The sequence below is a fragment of the Lycium ferocissimum genome, chromosome 10, assembly GCF_029784015.1.
Source record: "Lycium ferocissimum isolate CSIRO_LF1 chromosome 10, AGI_CSIRO_Lferr_CH_V1, whole genome shotgun sequence".
NCBI lineage: Eukaryota > Viridiplantae > Streptophyta > Magnoliopsida > Solanales > Solanaceae > Lycium > Lycium ferocissimum.
This window is the reverse complement of record NC_081351.1, coordinates 59,099,235-59,110,575: the sequence shown is the minus strand read 5'-3', so window position 1 is coordinate 59,110,575 and position 11,341 is coordinate 59,099,235.

Genomic DNA, 11,341 nt, shown 5'->3' with positions numbered 1-11,341 from the left:
TTTGTCGGACCGTAGGAATTTTGACGGTGGATTACAAAGTGGCGTAGGTTTGCCAGACGCGGATTTTAAGTTACGCTTATATATATTTCATTTCATATCATTTGGACTCATTATTTCCCCAAAACTGATCCTTGAGCTCTCCAAAACCCTCTCTCTAGGTCTATAAATTAATCCAAGCCAAAATCCAAGAAAATCTAAAAGAATTAAGAGGTTCAAGTGCTAAGAAGCTTGCTAGGGTTTGTGGAACTCAAGATCTCTTATGGTGTTGATGTTGGAGGCTTCACTTTAGTGGAGTAAGTTGATCCAAGACTTGTTCTTGAGTGATTAAGGTAAGATTTCACATCTTTTACATATGGTTAAGGTTGTTTGATTGTTATACCACGTGGGTAAAGGAAGAAAAGTAGAAATAGAGTTCACGTATGAAGTTGGAGATATTATGAGCTATTGGTTAACTTGAATTGTAATTCTTGGCATGTTAGGATTATAATCTTGTTGTGGATGTTATAGATGATGTTGAGGAAGTATTGTATGTACGCATATATGATGTTGTGTTGTAGCCATTGTTATGAATGATCATGAAAAGGAGTTTTGGGGATTGGATGATGCTTAACTTGAATGAAACCTCTTGATTGTGGTATTGTTGATGATGTCATTATTGATTGGGAGTTGTTTTGGAATTTGGTAGAAGTCGATGAAATAGGGGAAATGCTGCCAAATTTGTGCTAGCTTACGAATTATACTCGTTTGAACTTAAGGGTGTCTTTGAAGCCTAACCTTGGTATGAACCCTCTTAAATGTAGATTTCTCGGGCTTTGGAGGTGAACGTTAAGTAGTTAAGAAGACATAAAGGTATATAAGGCTAACCCTTCTTTCTTAAGGCACGATTCCATTGTTGTATACCCGTATGTGAAATCCATAATGTCTTCCATGATGACTCCATTTCTAGAAGTGCTAAAGCTCATAAGTCTTGATACTCTCATGATACCACTGGTCCCATTCTACGATAGTTGACCCTCTACGGAAAGATTTAGTGATGATGATGATGTTGATGACAATTATGTATTTCTATGGGTATATGTATATGTATAACTATTTTGTGACACTGGGCTTATATGGCCGGATATGATATCTATTGCGCGCGCACCACTGCAGTTGGGTACGGATAACACTGAGCCTTGGTAGGGCCAGGTATGTATAACACCGAGCATTGTCATGGTCGGGTATGTGAAACATCGAACCTCTATGGTCGGGTACGGTACTACTATATGCACATAAGTGTATGTAATGGAAAGTTCCTATTTGAAAAAGGCAAGTGAATATTGTTATATCCCGTATTTTTATACGACGGATTATTCGTAAGTTAATCAACATAAATCCAAGGACAAAATTATTTTTGGATATGAGACAAGGACTTTTAATCCCCGATTTTTTTTTACTGCACGAATTGCTTATTAATTATAACTAGTGGAGATTTGGGACTAATCTACCATGATTAGATTATTAAGTGAGGATTAGTAATTAATTATGATTAATTAAGTTAATTAGACCACTAAGTGGGCCCCACAAAAATGTGGCAAAATCTGATTGGCCCTTGGATGTTAATGGGACACATGTCAAGGGTTGGACATGTGTCACCATTATGTGCTGCATATATAATGTAAAATTGATGACTAAGAGCTCATTTCTCATCTTCAACATTTCAAGAAATATAGAGATAGAGAGAGGTGAAGCTTCGGCCATGGCTGAGCATGGAAGGTCCCAAGTTTTGTGATCAGAAAATTAATATTACAAGGTAATTCAACCCTTTAGAAGGTCCATAGCAACGTGGGAGTGATCCTAGGGGCAGCAAGATTGAATTAATTGAAGTCATTAAATTCAGCAAATTAAGGAGCCAATTTTTTAAGGTAAGAGTTGATCATTTTCTATATGTTTTAGGATGAGTTTGGATGTGTTGTGAATGTGTAAATGTGAATTGGATGTATGAAATTATGTATGTCGGTGTTGGAATGTTATTGAAGCCGTAGGGGCTGTTTTATTTGAAATTGGTAAACTGATTTGAAATAATATTTTGGTTGTTGTTGTCATGGATTATGTGATGAGAATGAAGGAATTAAATGGTTAAAGTTGAAGTTGTAATTGTTTTGTGGGCTGTTGTAGAAGTTAATATGATGTTAATGTAATTTTCTTGCATATAAGAAGGTGATGTTGTTAACGTGTGGTTGCTGGCATAGTTCATGAACTTGGATGGAAAGAGTGTATTAAGTAACGTATAATGAACGTAGATGGTTCGTTTGGCATGTTCGTAGGTGTTCGTGAGATTATCGGGCATCTCTTTACGTTGTTAGTTAGGAAATTTTGTTTTGATATGTTGTTGTTGTTCTTGTTGAGCTTGGAAGATTAATGATAGTTAAGATTATACGTTGTGTTGTATGTTGGTTGGGCTGTTGTAAGGTTGTTTCGATGAAAACGTTAAGATTATGGATCATTAAGGATAACTTGAATAAGTAGTAGTCGTATGTGGATGGTTATCGAATATTGTGAATGCGGGCTGTTCGGAGTGTTCTCGAGTCTTGTCTTGAATAGCTTCGATATAGTACTTGAACGTGTGGTTATTGATGTTGGCTTAGTCATTGTGTGGTTGGTTTGAATATAAGGGAAACATCGTCTAATTTCTAGAAAGGAGTTACTAACGTTAGAATACGTTTTGAATCTCCCCGTAGCTTAACCGTAATTCTTGACGTCTTAATATAGGTTGAGATACTATTGGGCAGCGTATACGTGTTGTGTGGCGAATAAGCGCTAAAGGTATGTGAAGTTATCCCTTCTTTATTTTGGCATGTCTTAGATATAAGTGACGTATGATATGAGCCTTGGGGTAATTCTATTCACAAGTTCCGAGCATGATTTATGATTCTTATTCACTTCTTGATGTTAGAACTCTTAGAGTAGTCGAGCTACTGCCCTCGAGTTCTCTATATGATCGGATAGTAAATGATACATAAAAGTTCTTATTCTCGAAAGACTCTATAATGACTAATGTCCTTAACTTTCATAAGTTGTCTCGTATTAATTTGATACATGTCTATGATCCCTGAGACTCTATTTGATATAGTTCATAATGACATTCACAGAGTACTTAACATGACTATCGCCCTGATACTCGAGTGTTAGTTAGTCTACTTATCTATTGAGTCTCAGATGATGATTTAGTTGCATATGGTTGCTTACTACTCTGCTCGTGCATACTGTTGTGACATCTTTCACCGAGTCCCGGGCCGGGTATGTTATCACGCACATTTTACTACATTATCCACCGAGTCCCTCACTAGAGGGCCGGGTACGCTATATGATGATATGATGACATGATGATATGATTATTCACCGAGTCCCATAATGGGCCGGGTACGGTATATGATGATATGATTATTCACCGAGTCCCAGAATGGGCCGGGTACGGTATATGATGATATGATGATATGACTATTCACCGAGTCCCACTGATGGGCGAGGACGGTATATGATAATGATATGCATGACTTGTTTTACAAGGCACAGGTACAGTGATTTCTTGATTATCATACTTGTCTCCTGGAATCTCTACTTCAGTTATGATTTTCCTTAATGTATTTTATGCTTTATATACTCAGTACATATTTCGTACTGACCCCCTTTCTTCGGGGGGCTGCGTTTCATGCCCCGGTACGGATACTCGATTTGGTGATCCTCGGCTTAAGACTTCTACTCGAGGTTGTCTTGGAGTGCTCCGTTGTTCGGAGCCTAGACTTTTGGCACGGATCTGGCGATATATGTATATGTTTATTCGGGGGTACGGCGGGGCCACGTCCCCGTCATATGTTCTTGTTGATACTCTTAGAGGTCGTAGACATATGTGTGGGTTGTATATAGATGTTATTCGAGTTTGTGTTAGCATGACTTATGTTTTGGGACGTTCCCCTTTCGTAGTGGCAGCCTTGTCGGCTTGCGTATATGTATATTCTGGGATGTTGTATGTAGTGGCAGCCTTGTCGGCTTGCGTATATATAGTTGGGGCGTTCCCACACGTTATGACGGCCTTGTCGGCTTGTGTACTATGTTATCCGTTGATGGTTGTAACTCCTCAGGAGATAGGTTGCCTTGATTTATACATGTGACAATTCTGAGACGACATTTGTTTTTTTATAAGTTTCCGCGTTATGTTTAGTTTCAGACTGATTATAGCTAACAGAGGTGTATACGAGTGTCCAGCTCGGGCACTAGTCATGGCCTATGGGGTTGGGTCGTGACAAATATGATGAACGCCGCTAGAGGTAAAGATGGCTCTATCATCCCATGACTCTTCTTGCTTATGCTATCGTTCATGCTCCTATTATGTTATTGATTATGCCTTACATACTCAGTACATTATCCGTACTGACGTCCTTTTGTTTGTGGACGTTGCGTCATGCCCGCAGGTGGGCAGGGAGATAAACTCGATCCTTAGGCTGCTTGTTTAGAGACTGCTTAGAGGAGCTCCACTTAATTCGGAGCTGCAGCCATTTGGTACTATTCTTTTGTGTATATATAGGCATGGCGGGGCCCTGTCTCGTCTGTTTGATGTTACACACTCTTTCTAGGGGCTCGTAGACAGTTGTGTTTAATTAGATGTCTTGTAGCCTTGTCGGCTCGTATTTTGTATATCATTTTGTCAGCCTCGTCGGCTTGTGAATATGTATATGGGCATGTTTGTTGATGTTGATATAAAAGTGCTTTTGCCCAATGGAAAAGGTATTACTGATGCGTAGAGATTGTTAGCAGGCCATGTGACTCACTTAGATATGATTGTGAAAGTATGATGAGCGGTGTCCGGTGGGTTAGCTCCGGGTGCTCGTCATGGCCCTCCGGTTGGGTCGTGACACTCCCTCCGTCCCATAATAAGTATCACCTTAGCCAAAATCACGCATATTAAGAAACTAATAATGCAATGTGAAGTTTACTAAATTACCCCTATATAATAAAAATAAATTCTTTTTTCCTCTTGATTAGAACATGCACAAGTAGTAGACCTTTGACATTGGGAATCCAACAATACCAAGTTATTATGTGGCTTTTCCAATCATTATTTAAATGTTACTTTAACTTGTCATTTTTGTCTAAGGGTAAAGTTTGAAAAAACTAGCTAATTTATATCTTGGTTTCCTAATGTGACACTTATATGGGATAAATTTTTTTGGCTAAGGTGACACTTATTATGGAACGGAGGGACTACATGTGTTTCAAATTTATTAAGGGTAAGTTTCTAAGAATGAATAGTTTTCTTAAGGGGTGTGTCCAAGCTAAAAACACTACTTATTTTGAAATAGAGGGAGTATTATGATTTATAATACTTTTTTACCTAATTTTCGTATATTTGAGTTTTATTTTATAAAACTTAAAGATTTCATGTTTGAATTCACAGTTAAATTAAGAAGATTTGACTCTCGAAATCCAAACTCTGTCACATAAATTGGATACAGAAAGTAACATTTTTTACATAGTTTCTGAATATGTAAATTTTAATTCGAATCAGTTAGAATTTTCATATCCGAATTCAAAGTCAAATAAAAAAATTGACTCTGAAAATTTTAATGACGTGATATAAATTGGGACCCAAAAAAAGTACTAAAATAGGGATGGACAAAGTTGCCCAAGGTCATAAGGTAGGGCCAAAGGGATTTGTGCATTTTTTTCCTATAGGTGGTCAGACAGTTTTCATACCAAAAGGATTGTCTAAACCTTGATAAAATCCATAAAAGGATAATCGGAAAACCCGAAGAAAGAAAGCAGATAACTAAATTTACTATTTTAACATATTAATTTTTTGTAAAATATATTTTAAATATTAATAATAATATTAGCAAATAGTAGAGTGCTTTGATGAATTTTTAGTAATAAATAAAGTCATTTGCATGGAATGCAAAAGTCTAGAATTTGTAATTTTTTTATGAAAGGAATTTGTAATTAACTTAGATACATCTAAATATATTAAAAGTTAGAGTTGCTTCCCGCTTAGATTCAATATTTTAAGTCGATTAATGTGAAATATTATTGCATTCTTAGTAAAAAAAGATCCATAAGTTGGTAAATATTAAAAAAAATCTGCAAGTTGATAGTATATTTATAACAAATTTACCTTTACCATTTATAACAAATTTACCTTTACCAACCACGTGGGAGGATTATATTAGAGTAGTTACACTACAACTCATGTTCAATTTTCATTTTTATTGAACTAAAGTTCGATCAATTGATGTTATATTTTTTTAGAAATGTCCTCTAGTAGCGTATTAATTTTGTTATGAATTATAATTTGCTCATTTGGTAAGATTGTATAAGAATTGAGAAAGTTTTGATGGGTTGCACAACTTGTGGGGGTTTTTTTTTATATCTATGAGAAAAAATACAACTTAAGAAATCAAAATTACATGTCCAAACAAAGCTTCAACTTCAAATCATCCTGATTTCAAATCATTAATTTCATATCATGATTTTAAATCATGTCCAAACGGCTCTTCAGTAAAAACGATGGATCAAAGTATTACAAAATATTAGGTCTGTGCTAAGCACGAGCATGCCATATAGTCTTTTAGATGAGACTTAAAAGAGCTCTATATATGTAAACCTTTTCAGAGATTTGCTGCCTCCATAAAGTACAAACGAGGGACCCAAATGATGAAATCATATCTTAGTAGAAATATTGCAAACAAAATCATAAGTGTTAAAGTTGTTTACCCCGAATTACGGGTAACAATTAGATTTGTAAGTGGTGAATAAAACATGTGGATGAATTTAATCTTTTGGTTAATATGGAATTTTAGTGGGTATATATATATATATATATATATATATATATATATATATATATATATATATGTGTGGTATATATATATATATAGATTTTGTGTGTGTGTGTAATATATAAACAATCATGAATAACAATCATGAACTGAAAAAGATGAGCTAATCAACGTATACAATGAGCTCGATTTAATGGAACTTCTCGGATCCGGACCAAAATACTTGAGGTGATCTTTATAATATTTGCTGATTACAATGTTGTGGGATCAGAAAAAACCAACCCCTACAAGGAAAGGGTTACCCTCTATTTATAGGTAATCCTTTATGGGCCCTCTAGTACAATGTTGAAAAGCCTTTCTAAAAAAAACCCTAAAATGGATAAGGCACAGCCGTACGGTTTAACACCCGTACCGTTGTCAGCGCAAATGGCGGAACGGTTTGGCGACTCGTGGCAGTATCATAGCTGATTGTTCGGACTGAAAACCGGATAAGCTTATTTGGGGCAGGATCTGCTGTGTCAGGTAAACACCCTCGATGTTGAGGCAAGGTTGATCGTGCTCGTGCCCATTCGGCCTATCTCTTGTTCCGATTATATCAGACACAAATTGATCCAATTTTTACCGTATACAGATAGTCCGCACACTTTTCGGACCGGAGTTTCATTGACGTGATGGGAAGTGGAAAAGACTTCCCCGGTGACTTCCTTAATTAGTTCGTTCTTATCTTCAAAAATAAGCGAGAACTGTAACGTCCCCTCACGTCACGTCCTTCTGACTTCGGCCACGTGTCTTATTCCTAATAGCCAGCTTCGGTAATGGCCTCAGATCATGTCGTTTCAAATCACGTCTCATTAATATTTTGGACACGTGGCTTTTCTCGATTGGCTGGCCTCGGTATCGCCATGGTAATTCGTCTATATAAGAGAGTTACAGTCACCTTTTCACTTTTCGCATTTCACTTTCATCTTTTCTTATCTTCGTTTCTTCGCTTGATCTGCTCCGTTATCTCAAATATCCTTCATCTTCAATCACCAAACCTTCAAATCTTCATCCCTTTTTAAATTAAACCTTCATATCTTCAACCCGAATATTCAAATCTTCAAGTTCATATCTTCATCTCTGCCTTCAAATCTCCATTCAAACCTTCAAATCTTCATTCTTACCTTTATAAATTCATATCTGATCAAAATGTCAACGAACACCGACTCTGCTTCCCAGAATGTACCCTCGGTTTCTTCACCGGGTGCTGAACCTGCATCCAAACCCAAAAGTAAAGCACTTTCTCAACCGACGGTCAAAGACATAATACCGTCGAAGCCCAATTATAACCATGAATTCGCAGTTGAAAAGGCAGTGCAAACATCGGATAGGGGTTTCGACGTGAGACGATACCTCTCATCATAAAGAGGATCGCCTCCCTCGGGTTCGGGCCGAGTGTGGATGGGACAAACGTCCGGTATAGGTGTTTTCCCCTCGTGATGACGAATCCATCGCTGATTATAAGGAAGGGTTTCTGTACATTTATACGTACCCATTCACTCTTAAGCTCGATCCCCCGATTGATCCGGTGATTCTCGCGATATGCCGGATATACAATGTGTGTCTTGCCCAAATTGGGCTGATTATTGGAGGATCGTGGCCTGCCTTCGTTTATTGGTGAATAATGTCAATAAGGAGTTCACGTTGGCATATTTTATGCGGTAATATTGCCCTCGGATCTTTCACGGAGGTGTGATAAAGGTTTCCAAACGAGGCCGAAACCCGATCCTTTCCTGTCTCAACAAGAACGGAGACTGAGGATGGCTTGAACGCTTCTCCGGGTGAGGACCACGAACACCATTCCGGTTGAGTACATGCCTTTTCCTGAGAAATGGAATGATAAACGTGAGTTCCTCAAATGTGTTCCTTTCACGTGTATTCGAGTTTTTTTTTTTTTTATAAATTCTTTCAATATTGCAGCCGAAGCATGGATCCCTGCTTCTGTTCGTAATTTCCTCGAGTGGGTCGAGGCAATCATCGGCCAACATTTACATAAAGAACGAATATGGGCAGATTTATCTCGTGATCGGTGGGTTGCGCTGAACCATGGCAACCTGTTTTTCAATTTGATGCTTAACACATTTTTTCGTTTCGACTTTTCTTTCTTTAACTCTTCGATGCCTAGGTTTGGGCAAGGTTCTGTGGAACCACGACCTGCTCCAACGGATAAGCCTGCGACACCGGGCTCGGACTTTGATAAGGCAGGATCATCCCGGCTTATTGCCGCAGCCGAAAAAAGGCAAAGAAAACCCTCGACCAAGGGTCAGAAGAAAAAGAAGAGGTCGAGGAGTGATGTCCGAACCCTGAGGGAAGAACCCCAGCCCAACATTATGCTTCAAATAGTTGTGACGGGGCCCTCCGTTACTGTCGTTGCTGAGGAAGAAACTACCATCCCAACCCCGACCACAGATGGGGAGGATGAGGTTCCGTTTCCTCTAATAACTAAGTATATCTAAGCTCTCATTCCACTGACGTTAGTTGAATTTATTGGCATTTTAGGTGATGCTTCACCCGAAATGGAGCCTTTGGTAAAGAGGCCTAGAAGGTCCGATCCATCCTTGGAGACCGAGGCTATCCAAAAGGTCAAAACAACCCCTGCGATCGAGGTTACTGCAGCAACCGACCCGTCGCCTATTATCTACCCAGATACTGCGGCCGAGGAGGCTATAACTGCTGAAATTGTTGGAGCTACTCCGGCTTCTCCTCCTGCCTTCCTTGAGATCAGACAACCTCGATGATATGCTTGTCGGTACCCCTCTGCGACGGAAAGCCTCGAGATTTGGTCACTTTCGTATTCCACGAGCCACGAGGGTTGCTAGCCGATCCACTGAATCAGGTGCGAAGTCAAAACTTATTGATATTTTCCCAGCCCCGAGTGTAGAACCGAGGAGAGGACTAGGTTGGCCGTCGTCACCGTCCCTGAGGACTGGAGCTTTTTATCACGTCCCGTTGGTCTTGCAAGTTATCTAAGATCTCTTGTTTCAGATTTAGACAAAGAGAAGATGGAGGGACTCTCATGGCAATGTCTTATAAAGGAAGGCATGCATGCTGGCAACCGGATAAGCGTTCTTATGCATTTTTACAGCACCGATGTGTGGTCCTCCGTTTTTGCTAATCAATTTTTATACCTTCATTTGTTTTAATTTTGCTCGTGTTGTGCTTATCCGAAACGAAGGATTCATTTGAAGGCCACCGGATGCTCGGAGCGGGAATCGATTTGAAGGGACCAATGATCGTCCCCCGAACCTTAATCCGAGCTTGCATTTGTCAACGAGGTTTGAATCACTCTGATGCGGTTGAAATGAAATCCATAAACCTTGGAGAATGAACTTTGCTACTAAACTCGGTGAGTTTGAGGCTACTGTCGCCCAACTACGAGGTGAGCTTAACTCAGTCAAGGTTGATGTTGTGAAAGCGGTAGAAAGGTCCAGGCAGCTTGAAGCTGAGAGAGCCATCGAGAAGGAGAAGCTGAGGATAATTGAAGAAAAGGTCGAGACTCGTGCCCGGATCGGGAGAAAAGAGGAGCTCGAGGAAGCTATCGGGAGATCATCTCCGACCGAGCTTACATTTGTTTCGTATCACTTTAGGTGACATGAAATCCGAGTTGGAGGAGAAGTTTAAGAAAAAGCTAAAGAAATGATAGCCTTCGTTCTATACTGTCTAGCTTTGAGATGACTCTCGAGCACGTTGAGTAGGGTATAAAGGATATCTCGGCTCGTATTCTTGATGCGAGAATGATCGAGGAAAAGGCTAAGAAAGCTCTCGATACAAATGATAAAGACCATTTCGGAACCGGTATACCGAGTAAATTGGGGCCTATATGATCCTTTGCTTTATTTTTGATTATATAACAACTTTGTTTTTTGATCATGTGAAAAATTCCAAGTGTAAAGCCTCGGTTTATATATGAAATGCATATTTCCTTTTTTGGCCATTGTTTTCTTCAATCTTTGATTTGAGTATATCTCTCGATACTTGTCTTAAAAGTTTGTTTCGTATAGAATAATCGAGGTTCGGAACTAAGCTTTTTATCCGAATTGAGCCTATCTTAACTCATTGGTTATGAGCCTTACTTTGTTCGGTTTGTTTTTTTGACTGAAGACTTATCGAATGATTCGCCCGCAGGGCTTATTTATGCTTTGTGAATTCAGACGTCTCCGAATCACCTCGGGCATTTTAAGTCGAGGTCTTTAATTATTTGACCTTCTTCTGACCGTTTGTTTGTAGTGGATTAGGTTCGGGTACCTAAATTTTTGCCCTTTTGTCAATCTTATGACGACAGTCCCCATTCGAGGCTGTTAGTAGAGCTAGGTTCGGTTTACTGTAACATTGTTGCCTTTGTCAATTTTTTGACGATAGTCCCCGGTAGGGGGTTATTAATAAGAAAACATATCCAAGACATACTTTTCAACAATACTACTTCTTCATATCGCAAGTGTTTGTACACAATTTAAAGATTTCATCCGATCCCTTCTGTTCTTGCCGTAGCA